This window comes from Pristiophorus japonicus, chromosome 4 (genome assembly GCF_044704955.1).
Source record: "Pristiophorus japonicus isolate sPriJap1 chromosome 4, sPriJap1.hap1, whole genome shotgun sequence".
NCBI lineage: Eukaryota > Metazoa > Chordata > Chondrichthyes > Pristiophoridae > Pristiophorus > Pristiophorus japonicus.
The window spans coordinates 278,358,787-278,380,654 of NC_091980.1; the positions used below are offsets into that span (position 1 = coordinate 278,358,787).

Below are 21,868 nucleotides of genomic sequence, written 5' to 3' on the forward strand. Positions count from 1 at the left end.
AGTTGTACTGTTTCTGTGGTCGGGTCCCCATCTATGCTAAACTCGACCCTGTTTATGAGTCGTGTTTGTGAGTTGCAAAAGCTGCAAGGTTTTTCCTCACATATCCTTGGTATTCTATCGGAGTGTTACTGACCAGTAATTCAATGTCGTAACCCTCATTTGGCTTCATGGTGGCCACTGTCCCTTTTCCATGTTTTCCCGGGATAACCATCACCTCACTCTCCTGTCCCGTGCAGATTGACCCCCAAAGACAGTGGTTTCTTAAATCCAATAGGATCCCGTGGCCTAGGATGAAGTCAGCCCCCAGGATCCCTCTCCCATCCTGTTCCCATTTCATCAGGACACAAGTGTGGAGTGTACCTAAATGAATGGAGAGCGGAACGGAGAATGAGCCAGTCTGTTCAGTGCCTGTGAAACCCACCAAGCTGTAGGGGACCCCGTTAGACAGAGGTGAGGTGGTGGGGTTAGCTGCATAGACAAGGGTGCTTGAGATACCGGTGTCCAGCAAGTAAGTCCCTTTTTCCTTTTACATTTCCATCTTCACGGTTGGTCTCCCCCATGCATCATACTCGAGGGAACACAAGTGGACAGGCTGTGCCTGTCCTAGTCACGGTTTTGGTTGGGAGGGGGCAGATGGGATTTCGATACCGGTGGCTAACTTCCCAGGGCCATCTAACATGGTCCGGAGCGCGGTTAGGAAGGTATCGAATGGGTGGGGAGGGACTGGCTTATCTGTCGCGGCCCTTTTGGCCGGGGCTGGAGAACTCTTTCCTATGCTAGTCTTCCAAGGATTTCTGCAATTCTGTCTCCAGTGCCCACTTTTTCCACACCCGAAGCAGGTACGTATTGTATCGGAGGGGTTGCCCCCCTCGTGGCACCATTCGCTCTTATCTTGGCTAGGTCGGATTTCGTGAACCCTTCCCTTTTGTGGGAACTCTTCCGTCCCTCTGCCGTTTCTGTAAGCTAGGGTCAGTTGCCTAAGCACTCCCTGTTCGGTGGTTTAGGGATCTCTTGGGTCAAACCAGGCCTCAGCCTTGGTTCTTATTTGGGGTAAACTGTTAGCTACTAGGCTTCGGAGCCAGTGTGCTAACTCGTCTAGGCTTAAGTGATCTCTGTTTATGTCCCCACTACAGGCGCTCTGGTACACAGGCCACAGTAGGTCTGCGAACGCCTGTGGGGTTTCCCCTGCGAGCTGCACCGTTTTCTCTACCCTGGAGAAGGGACTCCCTTCATTGCAGCCCATGGCTTCTAAAATATCTTTCTGGATGGCAGCAAGTGTTCTCTGCCTCCTTTTGTTCTCAGTAGAGAGAGACTGGTACAGCTTGCTGTCCAGGGTAAGGAGGAGCATCTTTGCCATTTCTTCATCATTGCACCCATTAATATCCCCCGCCTGTTCCACCTCCATAAAGTGAACCGATGGGTCTCCCTTTGGAGTTAGCTTTCCCAGATGGCTTATCATAGCCCTAAGCTGTTGGGGAGTGTGGGGGTCCACAAACTGACTTTCCAGGTGCCCTGGACCCCCGTTAAGGGTGGGCGGGCCAAACTTCTGTTGCTGGACCAGGCACATTGGCCCTGGTTCTGGCTCTCCCTGTTCTGGTTCGCCTACCTCTCCTCCCTGTTGCCAAGCCGAGCTGAAACTCGGTGCCACAGGTGGTGGTGGTTCACTATCCCTGTCCGCCCCGCAACAGATTTGCCCCTCCTGCTGCTGAACCGGTGTAGTCACCGGTGCCACAGGTGGTGGCCAGGTAGTTTCCTCCTTCTCTTCCAGGTTTACCTGGGGTGCACCTGGGCTTATTAGGCATACCATGCCTTTTGCCTTGGACAGAGCAAGGTTTAGACTTTTAATTTGTTGCTGGCAGGGACCGTGGTGTTCTGATTCAAACCCATTAGTGCTAGCTACTTTATACTCTGCCTGCACATTTTTGTATTTTTCCTGGAGCTCTTTTACTTGTAGGGTGAGGCAAGAGCTTTACTCCCTCAGTGACTTTTCGTTACTTTTTGCCTCGGTACCCTGACATTGAAAATAGTCCTGACTGTTTTTAAACTTTTCCATTATCTGGGTCCTTTCCTGTTTTAGCTTACGGTGTTCTCCCCATAACCTTTCTTCTGCCATAACCCTTCCCTGATAGTTCGCTGCACATTCCCATAACTCTGCCTGTAGGGTCTTATTGATTTTATCTAGGAGTTGGACCTGTTGCTGTAGACAGACCAACCAAATTGCCTTCTCTACTGTTTCTTTGTGATCCTTTCTTGCTGTCCACTGGGCTGCAGCGTCAGCTGGACGCTCAGCGTGCAATTGACCAAGCACCAATTCCTTAGTGACAGTTACCTTTTATACACATAGGAGGAAATCCTCTCTTCTATTTTGGTTCTTTGCCCCAAACCAGCACTCTCCGCATCACATTCCTTGGACCAGAGTCCTGCCGCAGTCGCCATTTTGTAAGGGTGTGGTCCCGGGGGTCAGATTCACCTTTGACCTATTTGAGCGGTTTGAATCCCTCCCACTCCCTTGGGTTCTAGACTCCGGAATAAAGTGCAAAGGACAACTGCTTTGGTGCAAAAGAACTTTGATTTTATTACAGACAAGAAAAATTTCAAACTTATAATCATTCTAATAAAGAACAATACATTACATATTCAAAGGGGGTTACAGTAAAAACTACACCTTCCACCTCTGAATATCTAATTTGAGCTAGGTTAGACTCCAGGGCAGGCAGGGACTATGCTTACCAATCCTTTCTGGTCAGTTAGCGGTAGTCCACGATTTCAGGGTTCGTTGAATTCTGTAGGTTCTGCTTGCCGTATCCCGAACGTCGGAGAAGACGTCTTGCTGCGCAATCTTCAGTTGGGTTGAGTCCGCTAATGTGGTAAGGCGCGTTTTGGATCTATGGGGTAAGTTCCCGGTTTACTTTATTAGAAATAGGTTCAAAGTCTCTTTAGGTAATGTTTTCACCTGTTGGTAGTCAGGACTTAGATTGTAGAGTGGAAACTTTTCGATTCTTCGGTTTCTTCCCGTTGGAGTTTTGTTTTGAGTTTGGTCAATCGCGGTGGTTTTTCGTTGGGACCACGTTGGCTGTGGTCGGTTGCTGCCACAATGGTGATGTTCTTCCTTCAGGACTTCAGGACTTCAATGCTGGAGAAGTTAGTTTACAACTGTCGCATTGGTTTGTCTCCTTTCTTGATGACATCAGCGTGGTCTCGGTTGTATGGTAAAGTGTGTCATACCCTCTGTTGAAATAAGGGGTCAGTTATATGGTTTGAGTTGTTCTAATCTTCACGCCAAATCGGTTCAGAAAACTTTGTTTAAATTTGCTGAGCTTGACTTTCCTTTGTAATATTTTGGCGGGCTCGTTAAAAGTTAATATGTCTTGGGTGGGTTGCATTTCTAAATCTATTTCCTGATGGAAATATTAGCTTGCTAATCGCAATGTTCTTTTGTGCTTGGTTTTTCGCACACAGGCTGTAGTGGGCCCTTTGTTCTTATTCATGTTGAAGATGGCTTTTCTCAGTTTGGTTTGATGGCTGGCCATTTCTTAATTATTGTTGTAATGTAAATGTCTCCTGTGGAGAAGGGTTTTCGAATGTCCATTCCTCCAGACTAGTTAACTTAGTCTCAACACCTAGGTAGTTCCAATAATCAAGTGGGCTTCCTTAGTTCTTTAGGCCTGCCCACAGGCTTGAATTTGTCTTGTCAAATCCAAAATTCGATTAAAGTTCATAGTTTCTTCTACAAGCACTTCAGGATTTCAAATTTTCCAGTAGATAGTCCCAAATTAAATTTCCTTTCGAATGAGCCCAAACACTGGTGGGGGGGGGGGGGGGGGCGGGGGGGGGGGGGGTTCTTGTGAATTTTGCATCCTTGAAGGCTGTGGGGAAAGAAAGCACACAAGCCCAAGCTCAGCCCCATTCACACCAAACTAAGGACTTACACCAAGGAACTGATCCCTGTAATTGGCAGTGCAGAAGTCAAAGTCTCCTATGACAGAGCAGTACATGAACTTCCGCTGTGAATTATACCAGGGGATGCCCCCACTTTGTTTGGCAGAAGCTGGCTGGAAAAAATCCGCTGGAACTGGGACGACATCTGAGCGCTTTCATCCGTCGACGACGCCTCATGTACCCAGGTTTTAAGCAAGTTCCCATCATTATTCGAGCCAGGCATTGGAAGCTTCTCAGGGTCAAAAGTGCAGATCCATTTGGTTCCCGGTACACGACCCATTCACCACAAGTCTCGGGTGGTACCATACATGCGTGAAAAAGTGGAACTTGAGCTGAACAGGCTGCAACGTGAAGGCTTCATCGCGCCGGTGGAATTCAATGACTGGGCCAGTCTGATTGTCCCAGTATTCAAGGAGGACAATACGGTTAGTATTTGCGGGGACCATAATGTAACGATTAATTGTTTTTCGCTACAGGACCAGTACCCGCTACCCAAGGCAGACAACCTATCTGCGACCCTGGCTGGAGGGAAGAAATTCACCAAGCTGGACCTGACCTCGGTCTACATGATGCAGGAGCTGGAGGAGTCTTCGAAAAGCCTCACCTGCATTGACATGCACAAAGGTCTGTTTATCTACAACGAGTGCCCGTTCGGGATTCGGTCGGCCGCGGCGATCTTCCAGCGGAAAATGGAGAGCCTGCTAAAGTCGGTTCCTTGCACAGTGGTCTTCCAGGATGAACTACTGGTCACAGGTCGGGACACCATCGAACACTTGCAGAACCTGGAAGTGCTTCTAAGTCGGCTAGATCGCATGGGATTCAGGTTGAAATGCTTGAAGTGTGTTTTCCTGGCACAGGACGTCGAATTCTTAGGAAGGAGAATCGCAGCAGAGGGCATCAGACCCACCGACGCCAAGACGGAGGCCATCAAGAACGCACCGCGACCACAGAACGTGACAGAGCTGCGGTCATTCCTGGGACTCCTCAACTATTTCGGCAATTTCCTACCTGGGTTAAGCACTCTGCTAGAACCCTTACATGCGCTACTGTGCAAGGGAGATGTCTGGGTATGGGGGAATTAACAAGAGGCTGCCTTTAAGAAAGCCAGAAATTTATTGTGTTCTAACAAACTGCTTGTCCTGTATAACCCATGTAAATGATTAGTGCTAGCTTGCGATGCGTCGTCATACGGGGTTGGATGTGTATTACAACAGGCTAACGAATCGAGGATTTTGCAACCGGTTGCATATGCATCCAGGAGTTTGTCCAAGGCCAAAAGGGCCTACAGCATGGTTGAAAAAGAGGCTCTGGCGTGTGTTTATGGGGTAAAAAAAATGCACCAGTACTTATTTGGCCTCAAGTTCGAGCATGAAACTAACCACAAGCCGCTCATATAAATTTCTCGGAGAGCAAAGGGATTAACACCAATGCCTCTGCCTGCATCCAAAGATGGGCGCTCACGCTGTTGGCATACAACTATGCAATCCGTGACAGACCGGGCACAGAGAATTGCGCAGATGCTCTCAGTCGGCTACCATTGCCCACCACCGGGGTGGAAATGGCACAGCCAGTGGACTTGCTCATGGTCATGGAGGCATTTGAGAACGAGAAGTCTCACGTTATGGTCCTCCAGATCAGGACCTGGACCAGCCAGGATTCTTTACTGTCCTTGGTAAAAAACTGTGTCCTCCATGGGAGCTGGTCCAGTGTCCCAGTGGAGATGTAGAAGGCGATTAAACCATTCCACAGACACAAAGACGAGTTGTCCTTGTAGGCGGACTGTCTTTTGTGGGGCAATCGCGTGGTCTTGCCCAAGAAAGGCAGAGACACATTTATTTGCGAACTGCACAACATCCACCCAGGTATTGTAATGATGAAAGCCATAGCCAGATTTCACGTGTGGTGGCCCGGCATCGACTCAGATTTAGAGTCATGCATGCACCAGTGCAACACTTGCTCACAGTTGAGCAATGCACTCAGAGAGGCACCGCTAAGTTTGTGGTCACGGCCATCCAAACTGTGGTTGAGGATCCATGTAGACTATGCGGGCCCATTCATCGGCAAAATGTTGTCGTGGATGCTTACGCAAAATGGATTGAAAATGCAATAATGTCTGTAAGCACATCCACGGCCACCATTGAAAGCCTACGAACCATGTTTGTCACGCATGGCTTGCCTGATATCCTAGTCAGCAACAATGAGCCGTGTTTCACCAGTGCTGAATTCAAGGAATTCATGACCCGCAATGGGATCAAACACATCACATCTGCCCCGTTCAAGCCCGCATCCAATGGCCAGGCAGAATGGGCAGCTCAGACCATCAAGCAAAGCTTGAAACGTGTGTCGGAAGGCTCCCTACAGACCCGGTTGTCCCGAGTGCTGCTCAGCTACCGCACCAGACCCCACTCACTCACCGGGGTTCCCCCAGCTGAGCTGCTCATGAAAAGGATGCTTAAAACAAGGCTCTCTCTTGTCCACCCTGATCTAAATGATCACGTGGAGGACAAGCGGCATCAACAAAGTGTGTGCCATGACCGCGCAAATTTTTCACGCGATATTGAGATCAATGATCCTGTGTTTGTGCTCAATTATCGACATGGTCCTAAATGGCTCACTGGCATGGCCACAGCCAAAGTAGAGTGTTTCAGGTCAAACTGATCAATGGACAAACGAACAGAAAACATTTGGACCAAATCAAATTGCAGTTCACCAACAGCTACGAACAACCTGAAGGGGACACCACCAACTTTGACCTTCCAACACACACACAAGTGGCAACTGACATCATTGTTGACCATGAAACCGAACTCAACATCCCCAGCAGCCCGGCAAGGCCGGCTACCCAACAGCCCAGTGAAGAACTGATCAACTCACCCACACCAGCATTTGCACCGAGATGATCGACAAGGGAACGCAAAGCCCCAGATCGTCTCACCTTGTAAATAAGTGTACTGTTGACTTCATGGGGGAAGTGATGTTATGTATTTAACCCTTTGTAACCTGCATCACACCCGACCACCAGAGGACCTACCCGTTGGAGTCCCACGGGATCCCAGTATCCCTTGGAAGCACAGTATATAAGCAGGCCACCCACGAGGTACCTGCATTCTGGAATCTTATTTTAAAGGAGCTAAGGTCACACTTGCTCATTACACAGAGTACTCAGTCTCACCATTTATTATGAGTGTAATAGATTCTGCACTTGATCATAATTTCTATTTGATGCAAATTGTCCTTTAAGATTTTTTTTGCAATTTATGCTGAATTTGAGGCTGTTTTCTGCTGTGAATTTTTGTCCACTTAAATCTAGTTTGAGATTGTACAGCTTACTTAATTTGAAACCTTTATCAGCTGCCAAGTGAGGAAGCACCTTTGCCCCATCTGTCTAGGCTGGAATCAAACCAAGATTTTAAAGAGCAAGATTTAAACATATTGTCCCAGCCATTCCCGGGATGAATGGATGTCTAACAGTCGATGTATGCTCCAGAATGGCTACCTTTAATCATTAAGTAGATCGCTTGTTAAAAACGTCTGGTAACATATCTCCAACCAAATTACTTGAATAATTATACTTCAGAAATTCACCTTTTAAGTCACTAGGAAGTTTTTAAATAGGAAATTTACCATGTCAGCATATATTAACATCACAAATAACTTTGGTTTACTTCCACTGTTGTATCATTTTTCTCAGAACTACTTTCAATTACAAAATATGATACTCATTAAGTGAGTTCTAAGCAGATCTACTTCCAGCTTCGTTCTTGTAAGGTAAATAAATTCCACACCAAGTCCGAGTACGGTGAAGGAAAACATCACAGTTTATTCGTACAGAGCGCTCTGGGAGACGTGGGAAACTCCGCAGCTTCGCCACGCCTTCTCTCCAAGTGAAGTTTCCAAGTTACAATTATACCTTTGGAGGCGGTCCCACCCCCTTACACCATTGTCCAATTATCTAACATTTTTGTAACGTCTTACCCTATATGGTAATGCTATGACAATCTATCTTTACATTGTGGTAAGTCAAAGGTTAACTAGCATACGCACACACAAGTGGGGTTATTTTCCTCGCATCAGCAGAAAAACAAGGAACCACCTTCCTGTTATTAGTACAAGCGATATACATCTGTTTGCCTTTTCAACCGCCCATTGCCTTACTTCCCCTATCTCCATGACTCAGGGTCAACGAACGTTGGGGTCTAAGTGTGTCTTTTGTTTTAAGCAGGCAATTTGTTGCTTGAACGTTTACATGGTACAGTACCAAAAACAAGAGTATTATAAACTAAGAGATAATTCTTCCACAACAATTCTCACCAGATCTTTGATCACCATTTTGAAAAAAGTTCTGAGAAATGAAGCGTTGAACTGTTAGAAGTCTGGAATATCAGCTTAGTCGGTTGTAGAGCTGATTGCATATGCTAGCAGTTTAGAGTCAGGTGCAGAGATATGTTTTTTTTAAATGACTTCTTGTGATAATTTTAAGTACTCTTCAATTGTGGAGTTAAGTTTACAGTTACTTTTTTCTTAATTGATAGGCTATGTAACAATGATGACAACAAATCCCCACTTAGAAAACAATTGACATGACATCCAACTCTTGTGGAGGTAGATGAAACAACACTTCACATGCCTTGCCAAGTAGTAAGTAATTCCCCACAACGTTAAAATAAATATTCAATTTTAAGCTCAAAAGAATAATCAGTGAATTGTTGTAATTATTTGCAAATGGAACAACAGCAACTACATTTCAAAAAGCAATTCATTTGTGGCAAAATGCCTTGTGGTGTCTGGAGGATGTGAAAGGCACTATAGAAATACAAGTTTTTCTTCCTTTCGAGCACTACTTTATCCCACCGAACAGGGAGAGTTTATTAACTAACAACTTTGTGATCTTCCTCAATTAGGGAATACAAATGATATCCCCACAACTACTCCTTGAGTCTTTTAATATCATTTTGTGTGTATAAATGTTTTTTAATTGTATTTACAGTCGACCATTTTCTGCATTTTAAATGTGAAGACCAATTAAAATGAATGTACTTAGAACATACGAAGATAAGAATTAGGAGCAGGAGTGGGCCATTTGGCCATCCAATAGGGCTGTGGTTGATCTTTCACCTCCCCCACCATCCCCACATCCCTTGACTCCCTTGTACAATTTGTTTTGCTTGTAGCTTTTATCCTGATTAATGGCATTTTAATGATTACCTATAACAATAGACAATAGAAATGTCATTTCTAACTGGAATATTACAGTGACAATAGAATCGCTGCCAATGTTATTTGTCTGCTGATAGGAAGGCAAGCAAATTAAAGTGAATCATTGTGCTACACTCATTGTAATGATGTAGATTTACAATGCAGGAATACAGTCATTCAAATATGAAAAAGAAAACTCGGAAAGTCAAAAATCTTACTTGATTTTAACTTTTATATTTAAAATTTATACCGTTGAACAAAAGACAACCCGATCATAGATGTACAGAATTGAGGTTTGGACCTCTTCTGAGAAATGAATATTATGTTTCTTTTTTTTTCCCCCTCTAAATTTTAGCGAAAATACAATCCTAAAAATGATCAAACTCAAGTGGAAAATAAACTAGGTCAGCCATGTAGGCTAACAGTTGTGAAGAGGATTAAAATCCCAGGGTTTCCTTTCACTCAAATTTACCTGCCACAGCTGCCAGGAGTTTTGTCAGTTCTGAGCCATTTTTCAGACTGGAACACCTTGCGATACCAGATTGTGTCACCTCGAGGGAAGAGAAATGAATACTGTTTACCTCACCTAGCCACTAATCACAGAACTGTGGATTGGTACTCCTCCTGCTCTCTCAGCAAAAGAACATATGGAAACAAGAGAAATTTAGGCAATAACAAGAAGCAAAATGGAACATGTACAATTTGTTGTAATAACCATGTATTATGTTTTGCTCTGAGGACTATTAATAGCTATCCAATTTAACAACTAGTTTATTTTCTTTGTGTACAAATGTGCTGGTAATTATAAAGCTGAGTTCTGATTGCACAAGTCAACAATTAAAATTCTGATGTGTTTCATTTTTTGTTGACCTGTGGCCGATTAGATAGGATCCACCATAGTACAATTGTTCATTTGAGACTCATGGGTCCTTACATGTAATTTAATATTGAAGAATATAAGCTAAGTATACTTGTTTGTGTGTGTGTGGTTCTGCAACCGTGCAGGTGATGTGTGAGTGAGTTGGGGACTGAAGACATTTGTCAACTGGTGAAAAAGCAACTGAAAATTTAAATCCTGTACTTAAACATTAAAAATGCTTGAAAATGACATGAAGGATCTGACCTCAGGTTTTGCTCTTAATGGCCCAGAAATCCCTGTTTCTTCTTCCCGTGGGCGTTTGCCTAAAACTAGGAGAGAAGATGCGCACCTACCTTTTCGTCGAATGCCCGCCAGAGATCCCAGACTCGAGGCCTCCTCTTCTTGCATAATGGAGCGTGTTCACATTGGGACGTTCGCAGGAGTCATGTGGGCCTGGACATCCAATTGCAGGTAAGTATTTTCTCATTCATAGTAATAGGAGTTTTGTAACTCTGAAACTCCTATTACTGTGAATGAGAACCCTCCAAACACACAAACACTACCTGAAACATTAAAAAAACACCTCACATAAATACACTGATAGAAATTAAAGTTGTTAGAAATGATTTTTAAAGAAAAAAATTTGGCAATTAAAAATGTTTTTTTAAATTATGGTTAAAAATAAATATAACATATTGGGCAGGGTTTTTAAAAATAATGTATTTTTACTTTAATTTACTTATATTTTTGTATTTTTTACAACTCTTATGCCTGTAAAAGTAGGCTATGCGCTTGCTTTTATCAGGCGCAAGAGTTTTGAGGACATTTGTTGGGCAAGATATGCATAAATACCACAATCTTGCCCGTGCAAATGTCCTCGCTCCCGAGATATGGAGGATCTGTCAAGCCGGAAACTTGACAGATAGGAAAAGCCGGTTTTCAGCGCATGTGCATTGCGCGCTGAAAACCGGCTTTTCCGATGCCTTCCAGGGTCCGTAGACACTCTGTACGGACCTGGGAGGCAGGAATATCTGGGCCAATGACTTACTGGCATTTTCAGTCAGAGAGTAAATAGCATTTGGTAACTTAGTAACCAACCGGTCTGAAATTCCACATTTCAACATCATTTTATTTCAGATTGCAAGTTATACTTGGTACTTCCTTTGCACACTTTTTGAAACAAGCCTTCAATATCAATGTACCTCCTTATAATTAGTGCTCGCTTTTAAATAATCGTCGGGTATTGTACAATGAATTTGCAGTGACTTTTCACCATTAATTCTTCAGTACAGATTTCATCAAGCGTGAACTACATGGAGTGTCCTGATCAGTAATGTCTGTCATGATACCTGATGCTGACAAAAAGCACCGACTGAATAGAACTGTCAATCAACTCCTCAGTATTTTTCCCACAGTTCACAACATCTGATATTCTCAGTGAAATTCTTGCTTTTCATCATTCCCACATATTGATTTTTCTTCATACAGTATACATACTACCATTGTTTAATCATGGACTCCATAAAACTCTTGGCACAATTCCAATCACTTTAGTACCATAGCTAAATGTTAGCAGAATGATGTATTGTGTAGTATTAATGCTATTAGCAGTGCTCAAGATACTGAACTATTCCAGGATCTTTGTACTTGCTGCTACAGATGGCAATAGGACAGACCGTGTTCAGTAAATGCAATGGGAAAGCACCTGCTGATGACTTTTTAAAAATGTATTCATTCGCTCATAGTTTGGGAACATTAACAATAACACCCTAGGGAAAGAAAGAAAGACTTGCATTTATATAGCGCCTTTCACGACCACCGGATGTTTCAAAGCGATTTACAGCCAATGTAAAGACAGGAAAGACAGCAGTGATATAGTACTAAAGCAAAATACTGTGGATGCTGGAATCTGGAATAAAAGCAGAGTTAATGTTTTGGGTAGATGATATTTCGAGGGTCATTGACCTGAAATGTTAACTCTGTTTTCTCTCCACAGATGCTGCCTGATCCGTGGATATATAATACTGCCATGTAATAAATTCATAACCTGTATTTAAAGTAGAATGAATGGATCCCTGGATTGATTGGGCTGTTAGTATCAGGTATTTCCTGTGCAATTGCCTGCTATTTTGTTTGCTTCTCTATTTAACACTGCAGGAGAACACTAGACTGCATATTTTACAGCATGCAGGAGGAATGGCCACTGTAATGGTAATTGCCGGTGGTGGCCATTCTTCCTTGATTTGGTGGGAGACTGACTGACTGACTGAAGCATTGCAAAATAATTTTGAAATTAGAATTTTAATATTCATTCAGCATCCCGGAAACTCACTGCTGCTGCTGAATAAAATATATATTTTTTACATTTGTCCCTTTACTATTAGCATCAACACAATTGGACAATGATGATAAAGGGCATAACCTCTGCCGTCATGTTACAGAGCTATAATTCTTCACTCCTAACTTTTTGTGTTTCTTTTCCTGGTATGTTACATGGGATTACATAAGATATATGACACAGAAACAGGCCATTCGGCCCAACCAGTCCATGCCGGCGTTTATGCTCCACTTGAGCCTCCTCCCATCTTTCCTCATCTAAATCTATCAACATAATCCTCTACTTTCTTATCGCTCATATGCTTGTCTAGCCTCCCCTTAAATGCATCTGTACTATTTGCTTCAACCACTCCCTGTGGTAGCGAGTTCCACATTCTCACCACTCTTTGGGTAAATAAGTTTCTTCTAAATTCCATATTAGATTTCTTGGTAAGTTATGATCTTCCCCACAAGTGGAAACATTCTCTCTGTATCCTGTGATGTGTTTGCAGCCATGCTCTGTACCATGCATTGTAGCATGTAATTACATGTAACAGCCAACAGATGGGGAAAGCCAGGGAGGCACACATTACTGCACCTCGTGCTGCCTCCCTATATAAAGCAGGCTCCCCCTGCAGGTCTCACTCTTGGAGTTTACATTAAACCTAAAGGTCACAAGGTGATCAGCTCCAGCAATGGGCCACGTGTGATTTATTATAGTGTTAAGCATATGTATCATATCCATTTTACCATAACCTTTCAGAATTTTAAAGACTTCTATTAGGTCACCCCTCAGCCTTCTTTTTTCAAGAGAAAAGAGACCCAGCCTGTTCATCCTTTCCTGATATATATACCCTCGCATTTATGGTATTATCTTTGTAAATCTTCTCTGCATCCTCTTCAGTGCTTCTATATCCTTTTTATAATATGGCAATCAGAATTCTAAGTGTGGTCTAACCAAGGTTCTATATCGGTTTAGCATAACTTACCTACTTTTCAATTCTATACCTCTAGAAATAAACCGTCGTGCTTGGTTTGCTTTTCTATGGACTTGCTCACCTGCATTGTAACTTTTAGTGATTTGTGTATTTGTACTCTGAGATCCCTTTGTTCCTCTACCCCACCGAGACTCGCAAAAGTAATAAGTGACCTCCCTATTTTTCCTATCAAAATGTAATACTTCACATTTATCTATATTGAACTTAATTTGCCAATTATATGCCCATTCTGCAAGTTTATTAATGTTATTCATGAGACAAGTCACTGTAGAATACCTCTGGCTAAAACCCACAATATGCTTGGTTCTTGAGTCTTGTATTATGATAAAGGTTGGCATATTTTATAAGCAGCTGTGAAGTACCGCACTTGTGCTTTTTGGGCACATTGCTAATGATACTTCAGATCTGTAGGGTTAAACACATTGGCCCAGATAATAATGGTGAGGCTAATAGTGCTCACCATTATAATGGAGTAAATTGGACAGCAACTTCTGGTGTCTGCACATGCGCAGTTAAATGTGGAAATCTGGAAGTGACTGTCAGAGATGCCATGCTCCTCCACAGGGTGCACTGCAACAGTCCTCGCCGATAGATGCAGCACTGAAATCAATGCAATGGTGTGAACTTGGGGTACTTGCCCACTAGTTCCCGCTAAAGACACCAGAAAAGGTTAGGGCTGGTGTATTCAGGAGTAAGTGAATTTTTAACGATGTGATAAGTGATAATAACTGCCAAACAACCTATCTGGCCCTGAAAATTTAATTTTATAAGTGTGAAGTCTCATTCCTTCAGAGGTTAATTAGTGTTGGAGGTTTTTAAAAAGTATATATATTTTTACTTTTTCTGTCCATCTCTTTTATCTCTCTCTCTTAATCACATCTGTCTTTTCCAACCTTTATATCACTTTCTGCACATGATTTAAATCTAATTTATACTTCCTGCTTTATACGTCTGCATGTCTCAGTGAGGATTTTTAAATCCGATTGGTTGAAGGGCCTTGCTGTTTTTTCTTTGCTCACAGATTCCACAGATCCCCTGTAGAGGGTGCCGCACTGGCACTCAAAAGCACAAGGGTTGGATTTTCAGTTCGTTGCCCCACCTCTGTTTTCGCCCCGGAGGGGTGGTAATAGCAGCAGAGAGCATTTCCGGACAGGCGGACAACTTCCAGCGCCCCGCAGGGACATTTGGTGCTGGGTTTGCGGGGACATGGAGCAGTACCACCTGGGAGAGTTGAGCCCAAGTGCAACGTCCCTGATTGTGACACTGGCTCGAAATTTGAAACTCGCCCGATCCTTAGCGGTCCGCAGCGCCCGAGTGGGACCACCTGTGAAAGCCACAGTGAGGGAAGGAATGTCAACCCAAGGTAAGTGTGATTGTTTTTTTTTTGCACTTCCTGTGCATGTGGCGTTAGTATTGGGAATGTTTTTGGTGTTTTTTTCAGATTTTTTTTTCACGGTAGCATCTCTTAGGGTGGTCCAAGGCCAACTGTTTAACTCAGGATTATCATTTGCTCAGCCGGTCTTGCACCCTAAAAGAGGGGTGGAAAGCCTCCCTTAGCGCTCCTCTCCACACTCAGTGCCCAGCTGGTGAATTTTGCAAAATTTACCGCTCCGCCCGGGTTAACACTGCAACAGAGACTCGACAGAATTTCCACCCCAACAAAAACTTTGTGGGTAGCGACCAGCGAGGTGAATGGTGAGAGCCATTCACTCATTGCTGACTGCAAAATCTAGGCCAAAGAGTCTTTTTGCAATAAGTTAAGAAAAAATGATAAGCGTAATTTGCAAGAATTTGCTTTGATAGACCCACTGCATCCCCGGGAAAAGGGCCTCCGCAGGCGGTGAGTTGGGCTATTTGCCCAACTTCTGACCAGCGAATGCCCGTGAAGTTCTTACGCCTGGAAAAAGCCTGCTTTTACCAGCATAAGAGTTTTAAAATACCTAAAAGTAAAATTGTATCAATCATTTATACTTTAAAAACCTGTGCAATAAAGTACAATTATTTTTAGCCCCGTTAAAACATGTAAATTTATTATTCAAAACATTTTAATTTTTTTTTGAATATTTAATTCAATGTCATTTTAATTAATTTTAAATATGTAATTTTTATTTTTATTTATTGAATGTCTGGATGTATTTGTGGGTATATTCCCATTCATACTTATGGGGCTTTACGGAATCCCCATAAGCATGAATGGGGATTCCTTTCTTTGATTGGTTGGGCCAGCCCACGTGATCCCAGGAACCACATGCGCCCCTGCGATACGTGGACCTTTACGCAGGCCTACACATAGACGCCCAGAAGCGCAAATCTCCATGGATCCCGAGGCAGAAGGTAAGTACGTCGATTTTTTGCTGGTCGGAGGCATCCGTCTCCACAAATTCAGCCCTGATATTTGTTCTAGAGAAGGCTGTGTTCTCTGCATGGGCTATGAATGTCGAAAGACTACCGTTAGCGCCCCGCGTAAAGGAAAGCACCTGACAGTCGATTGACCTTGCAATCTCTTCTCCATTACAGTATAATTTTCTGCGTTACGTTTCCACACTCCAGCCAGGAAGTGAGAGGCAGACAGAGTGCTTGGTGCTTCATGATATTGCAGAGACTGTCCTAATCGGCAGTTAGAGGCTGACTGCTCTTGCTGCTGTAGACAGCGCTGGAGAGGAGATGACAGACAGCATGCTGATGAAGACATGCCGTGCGCGATGGAGCTGGCGCGTCCAATTTGTCACCAGCAGAATGCTCCACGGAGCCCTGTTGTCATGTCATTCTGTAACATCGAGAGAGGGAGGGTGGGAATTTAAGATAGTTCAGTAGAAGAAAAACTGTTGCCAATTCAAGGATGTTGTGACAGCAAATTTATTTTGTGCATATTACCAGCATAAAAAGAGCATCATGTGTGACCAGTAGAGGAGCTTCTTATGCTTCTGAAAATTAGGGGTAATTTTACTGGGTCTGCGCCCAGATCCACTGGATTTACTAGAAAATGGAAAGAGAATCGAGTGGGTCCTTTGTATATGGTCTGTCATGTATAAATTTTACATATTTGCTGTGTCCAGGCGATCCAGCTTAATTAATTAATTATTTGAAAAAACTTATTTTACTTAAAAGCCTTTCGGTTTGAATTAACTTTGCTTTCCTGCCACTTTCAACATTCAATCCAATTACTGACTCCACCTTGTATGGCTCCTTTAAGCTGAACACCTTTTTGAGCACATTTCAGACAGTTTACAAGACAATTTCCCTACAAATCTTGAAGGCACACTTCAGGCAATGTACAGGACACATTTCCTACAACAGACACTCATGCTTCGAGTAGAATTTGTGATATAGCAGTCAGGAGCAGGAACTATTTCTTAACTCATGGCCAATATAGCACCCCTACTGCCACACTAGAAGAGATCAGCTAACTCAACAGGGTCTGGTGTGTACAACTCGGAGAAAGAGAGCCAGAGGTTCCACAGATGGCCACGGTTGGAACCAGGCAGCTCTCTGGTTTGGGGAGCAGAAAACAGAGGAGAACCCAGTTCTATTTGGATTCTGTCCCATTTCTTTGGTCCTGTCATTTCCTGCCCATTCCTCCCTTATAGGCAACAGCAGAAGTCTTGCCAGCTGTGTTATGTATGTATGTAGACCTTACCCAAATGTAAGACTTGCCACCAGAAGGCACACCTGAGGGAGACCTAAGGGTCACCCTGGTGCAAGCAGGTATAAAAGGTGACTCACCATGCTGCTTCCTCAATCTAGAGTCTGAAATAAGGAGACCAAGGTCAGAACAGTTTGAGCTTGCGATATAGTCATGTGGATTTATTCTGAACATAACAAATCAGCAATGAGTAACAGATCACGAACTTTCACGCAGTAATGGCTGCCGTTGGTATTCTTGAGAGATTTGTTGAGGGTGATGATCGGGAAGCCTTCATTGAGCACCTCGACCAGTACTTTGTGGCCAACGAATTGGACAAGGCTGAGACGGCGGTCAAGCGCAGGGCGATTCTCCTCACCGTATGTGGGTCATCGGTATATGGCCTCCTAAAAAATTTGCTGGCACCGGTCAAAATAACGGACACATCTTATGCAGAGCTGTGTACGCTGGCTAAGGAACATCTCAAACCAAAGGAGAGCATCCTGATGGCCAGATACCGCTTTTACACGCACCGTCGCTCTGAGTGCCAGAACGTGGCGAGTTTTGTCGCCGACCTAAGACACCTTGCGGGGCACTGCGACTTTGCAGGAACCTTGGGGGAAATGTTGCGGGACTTTTTCGTGCTTGGAATTGGCCACGAGGTCATCCTTCGCAATCTGCTGTCTGCCGAGTCCCTAGATCTGAGCAAAGCCATCATGATAGCCCAAGCTTTCATATCCATGAGCGATAACACGAAACAGATATCTTCACAGAATCAAAGCTCACCGGCGAACACCGTGCACAAAATAATGTTTGCAGCAGACAGAATGGCACAGGGCAGGGCCCAACCGATTGCAGAGGCCAGACCTAGGCCTAGAGTGACTCAGAGTCCGACGTGGGGCGTGAATGCGTATCAATTAGCACCATGTTGGCGCTGCGGGGGCAGCCACAGAGCTCATCAATGTCGATTCAAGCTCTATGTGTGCAAGGCCTGTGGAACAATGGGGCACCTCCAGCGAGTGTGCAAATGACCTCTGACTCACCACGTGGCAGAGTCGGGAGAGGACGACCGATCCAGCGAGGATCAGGATGAACGAGCAGGAGAGGCAACTGAACCTGAGGATGAAGAAGTATATGGGATACACACCTTCACCAGCAAAAGCCCTCCGTTAATGTTAAAAGTTGAACTTAACGGCACTCCAGTCTCCATGGAACTAGACACCAAGCGAGTCAATTAGTCATTAGCCAGAAGGCTTTCGAGAGGCTGTGAGCGACGAAGCACAGCGATCCAAGCTGATCCCAATTCAGGCAAAGCTCTGCACCTACACCAGTGAACTGATACCAGTTATTGGTAGTGCGGACATAAGAATATTCCATGAGGGAGCAGTGCACGAATTACCACTGTGGATTGTCTCAGGTGATGGGCCAATGCTGCTTGGCAGGAGGTGGATGGGGAAGATTCAATGGAACTGGGAAGACCTCTGTGTACCTTCTCTGGCGAACGAGGCCTCCCTTTCCCAAAGGCTGAGCAAACCCCTACTTCCAGCTGAAACAGGCATCGAAGTACAGATCCATTTGCAGATCCCTGAGGCACAGGCCGCTCATCACAATCACGAGGAGGTAAAATTCAACCGAGCAGAGGTACAGGCGCGGTACCCACCACCCGAAGCCGATGACCCCTTCGCCACGATGGAAGAGGCTCCAAGTCGACCATGCGGAGTGGGACTCCGGCCGAAACGATCTGAATGCGTCTTCCCGAGGCCAGAGGCAAAATACCTGGGGAGGAAGATCACGGCAGTCGGCATCACGGACACGGGTGAGAGTGCGTCCAGACCACAGGACGAGAAGGCGTCCAGACCACGGGACGAAGGTGCATCCAGACCACGAACGAGAGTGCGTCCAGGCCATGGGATGAGAGAACATCCAGACCACGGGACGAGAGAGCGTCCAGACCACGGAAGGTCGCCACAATGGAACGGAAGAATGTGTCGCCCAGCAAGGAAGACGACTGGGTTTGGGGCAAAGGTAAAGGGGCGGCCGCGGAGATGGCCAGGAACCCATCACGCTCAAATAAATCGTGTGCGCCATGTAACCCGTGCGAGAGGTCTTTTGCAGCCAATGATGTACCATTGTATGGAGTTTGGGGGACTCGACAACAAGCCAAAGTATCAGGCGAACACCAACCGGTCGTATACGTATCTGACAAGTGAGGTGTTATCACGTGGGTCGGGTGTGTAGTACAGCAAGCCAAAGTGGCGAACCCCGACCAGTTGTATATGTATCTAACAAAGCATTTGTAGCAAGTGAGATGTTACTGCATGGGGTCGGGAGTGTTGTGCAGCAAGCAAAAGTAGCGGGTGAGCCCCAAACTATTGAACATGTATCAAATAAGTTAAACAAAGCAGCAGCCTGTGTTCACGGGACTAAAGATACATACCAAAGAGTGTCCCAATATGTGCTCGCATCAGACAAGCTGTTCATCCCACAAGCTTGGGAGAGCAGAGGCACCATTACCGATGCATTGTTTCGAGAATGTCAAACACTGCCTGTGAACTGTAACATGATCCGCCATGGGCCAGGCACAGAGAACGGCACCCATGCTCTCAGTTGGCCACCGTTGCCCACCCCTGGGGTGGAAACTATTGTGTTCCTAACACAGATGAGGCTGCATGCAGGGAGGTTAAAGTAACAGTGACCTATCTTCAAGAAGACACTCCAGAGTGAGGAACAGGCCTTAGGGGCCGGCTCATATACAGTGCTCCCAAGGGATGCTGGGATCCCTTGGGACTTCAGGGGATGAGCTCCCTGGTGGCGGAACATGGGAGTGCATGCTTTACAGATACACAACATCACTCACCCCCCCAAAGTCAAAGTGAAAACTATTTACAAGGTGAGGCGGTCGGGAGTCTTTCTTTCCCTGGCGGACCGCCTCGGTACAAATGACTGTTCTGGTGTGTTGGCTGTGCTCTCGCTGGGCTGGCGTGTTGTTGGCCCTGCAGGGCTGCTAGGTGAGCCTGGCCTTGCTGGGCTGTTGGGCGTGATGGGTTCGATTTCCTGGTCCGGCGTGGTGTCGTTGATCCTTTGGGTGTGTGTTGTGGGCTCGAAAAAGGTGGTATCTGCTGTGGCTTGTTCAGGGCAGTCTGTGAACCGCAGCCTCGTTTGGTCCAGGTGCTTTCTGCAAATTTGTCCATTGTTTAGTTTGACTACAAACACACTACTCCCTTCTTTAGCTATCACTGTGCCTGCGATCCACTTGGGATCATGTCCATAGTTTAGCACATACACGGGGTCATTCAGATCAATTTCCCGTGACACAGTGGCGTGACCATCGTTTACATTTTGTTGCTGCCGCCTACTCTCTACCTGATCATGTAGGTTGGGGTGCACCAACAAGAGTCTGGTTTTAAGTGTCCTTTTCATGAGTAGCTCAGCCGGAGGCACCCCTGTGAGCGAGTGGGGTCTCGTGCGATAGCTGAGCAGTACTCGGGACAGGCGGGTTTAGAGTGAGCCTTCTGTGACTCATTTAAGGCTCTGTTTGATGGTTTGTATTGCCCGCTCTGCCTGCCCATTGGAGGCTGGTATAAAGGGGGCCGAGGTGACATGTTTGATCCCATTGCGGGTCATGAATTCTTTCAATTCGGCACTGGTGAAACATGGCCCGTTGTCACTGACCAGTATGTCAGGCAGGCAGTGGGTGGCAAACATGGCCCTCAGGCATTCAATGGCGGCGGTGGCAGTGCTTCCTGACATTATTTCACATTCAATCCATTTTGAAAAAGCATCCACCACCACCAGGAACATTTTACCGAGAAATGGGCCTGCATAGTCGACATGGATCCTCGACCATGGTCTGGAGGGCCAGGACCACCAACTTAATGGTACCTCTCTGGGCGCGTTGCTCAACTGAACACATACGCTGCATTGACACTACACAGGACACTAAGTCAGAGTCGATACCGGGCCACCACACGTGGGATCTGGCTATCGCGTTCATCATTACTATACCTGGGTGTGTGCTGTGGCGATCCGAGATGAACGTCTCCCTGCCCTTTTTTGGTAGCACTACGCGGTTACCCCATAACAGGCAGTCTGCCTGAATGGACAGTTCGTCCTTTCGCCGCTGGAACGGCTTGATTGGCTCTTGAATTTCAACGGGGATGCTGGCCCAGCTCCCATGCAGTACACAGTTTTTTACTAGGGACAGCAGAGGATCTTGACTGGTCCAAGTCCTAATCTGGCAGGCCGTGACAGGTGATTTATCATTTTCAAACGCTTCCATGACCATCAACAAGTCTCCGGGCTGTACCACCATCAACAAGTTTGCAGGCTGCGCCATTTCCAACCCCATGGTGAGCAATGGTAGCCGACTGAGACCATCCGCACAGTTCTCGGTGCCTGGCCTGTGGCGGATGGTATAGTTATACGCTGATAGCGCGAGTGCCCACCTTTGTATGCGGGCTGAATCATTAGTATTTATCCCTTTGTTGTCAGCGAACAGGGACATGAGAGGCTTGTGATCGGTTTCCAGCTCAAATATGAGGCCAAACAGGTACTGATGCATTTTCTTTACCCTGAACACACACGCTAATGCCGCTTTCTCAATCATGCTGTAGGCCCTCTCGGCCTTAGACAAGCTCCTGGAAGCATAGGTGACAGGTTGCAACATCCCCGCAACATTAGCTTGTTGTAATACACACCCGATGACGCGTCACATGCTAGTACAAGTCTTTTACATGGGTTATACTATAGAAGCAGCTTGTTGGAGCATAAAATGTTTCTGGCTTTCTCAAAAGCAATTACTTGGTTTTTTCCCCATACCCAGTTTTCACCTTTGCGCAATAACACATGTAGGGGCTCTAAAAGGGTGCTTAACCCCAGTAGGAAGTTACCAAAATAGTTGAGGAGTCCCAGGAACGACCGCAGCTCCGTGACTTTCTG

General features: G+C 45.4%; 1 long non-coding RNA gene across 1 annotated transcript in view; it reads left to right on the forward strand.

The window, feature by feature from the left end:
• The window catches only part of LOC139262367 (uncharacterized), a 37,386-nt gene extending 25,302 nt beyond the window's left edge, over positions 1 to 12,084 (forward strand). Inside the window, exons 2-3 of the long non-coding RNA XR_011592956.1 lie at positions 8,472 to 8,577; positions 11,991 to 12,084. This is a non-coding gene — a long non-coding RNA (uncharacterized lncRNA). The remainder of the gene's footprint in view (positions 1 to 8,471; positions 8,578 to 11,990) is intronic.
• The last annotated feature ends 9,784 nt before the right edge of the window (positions 12,085 to 21,868 follow it).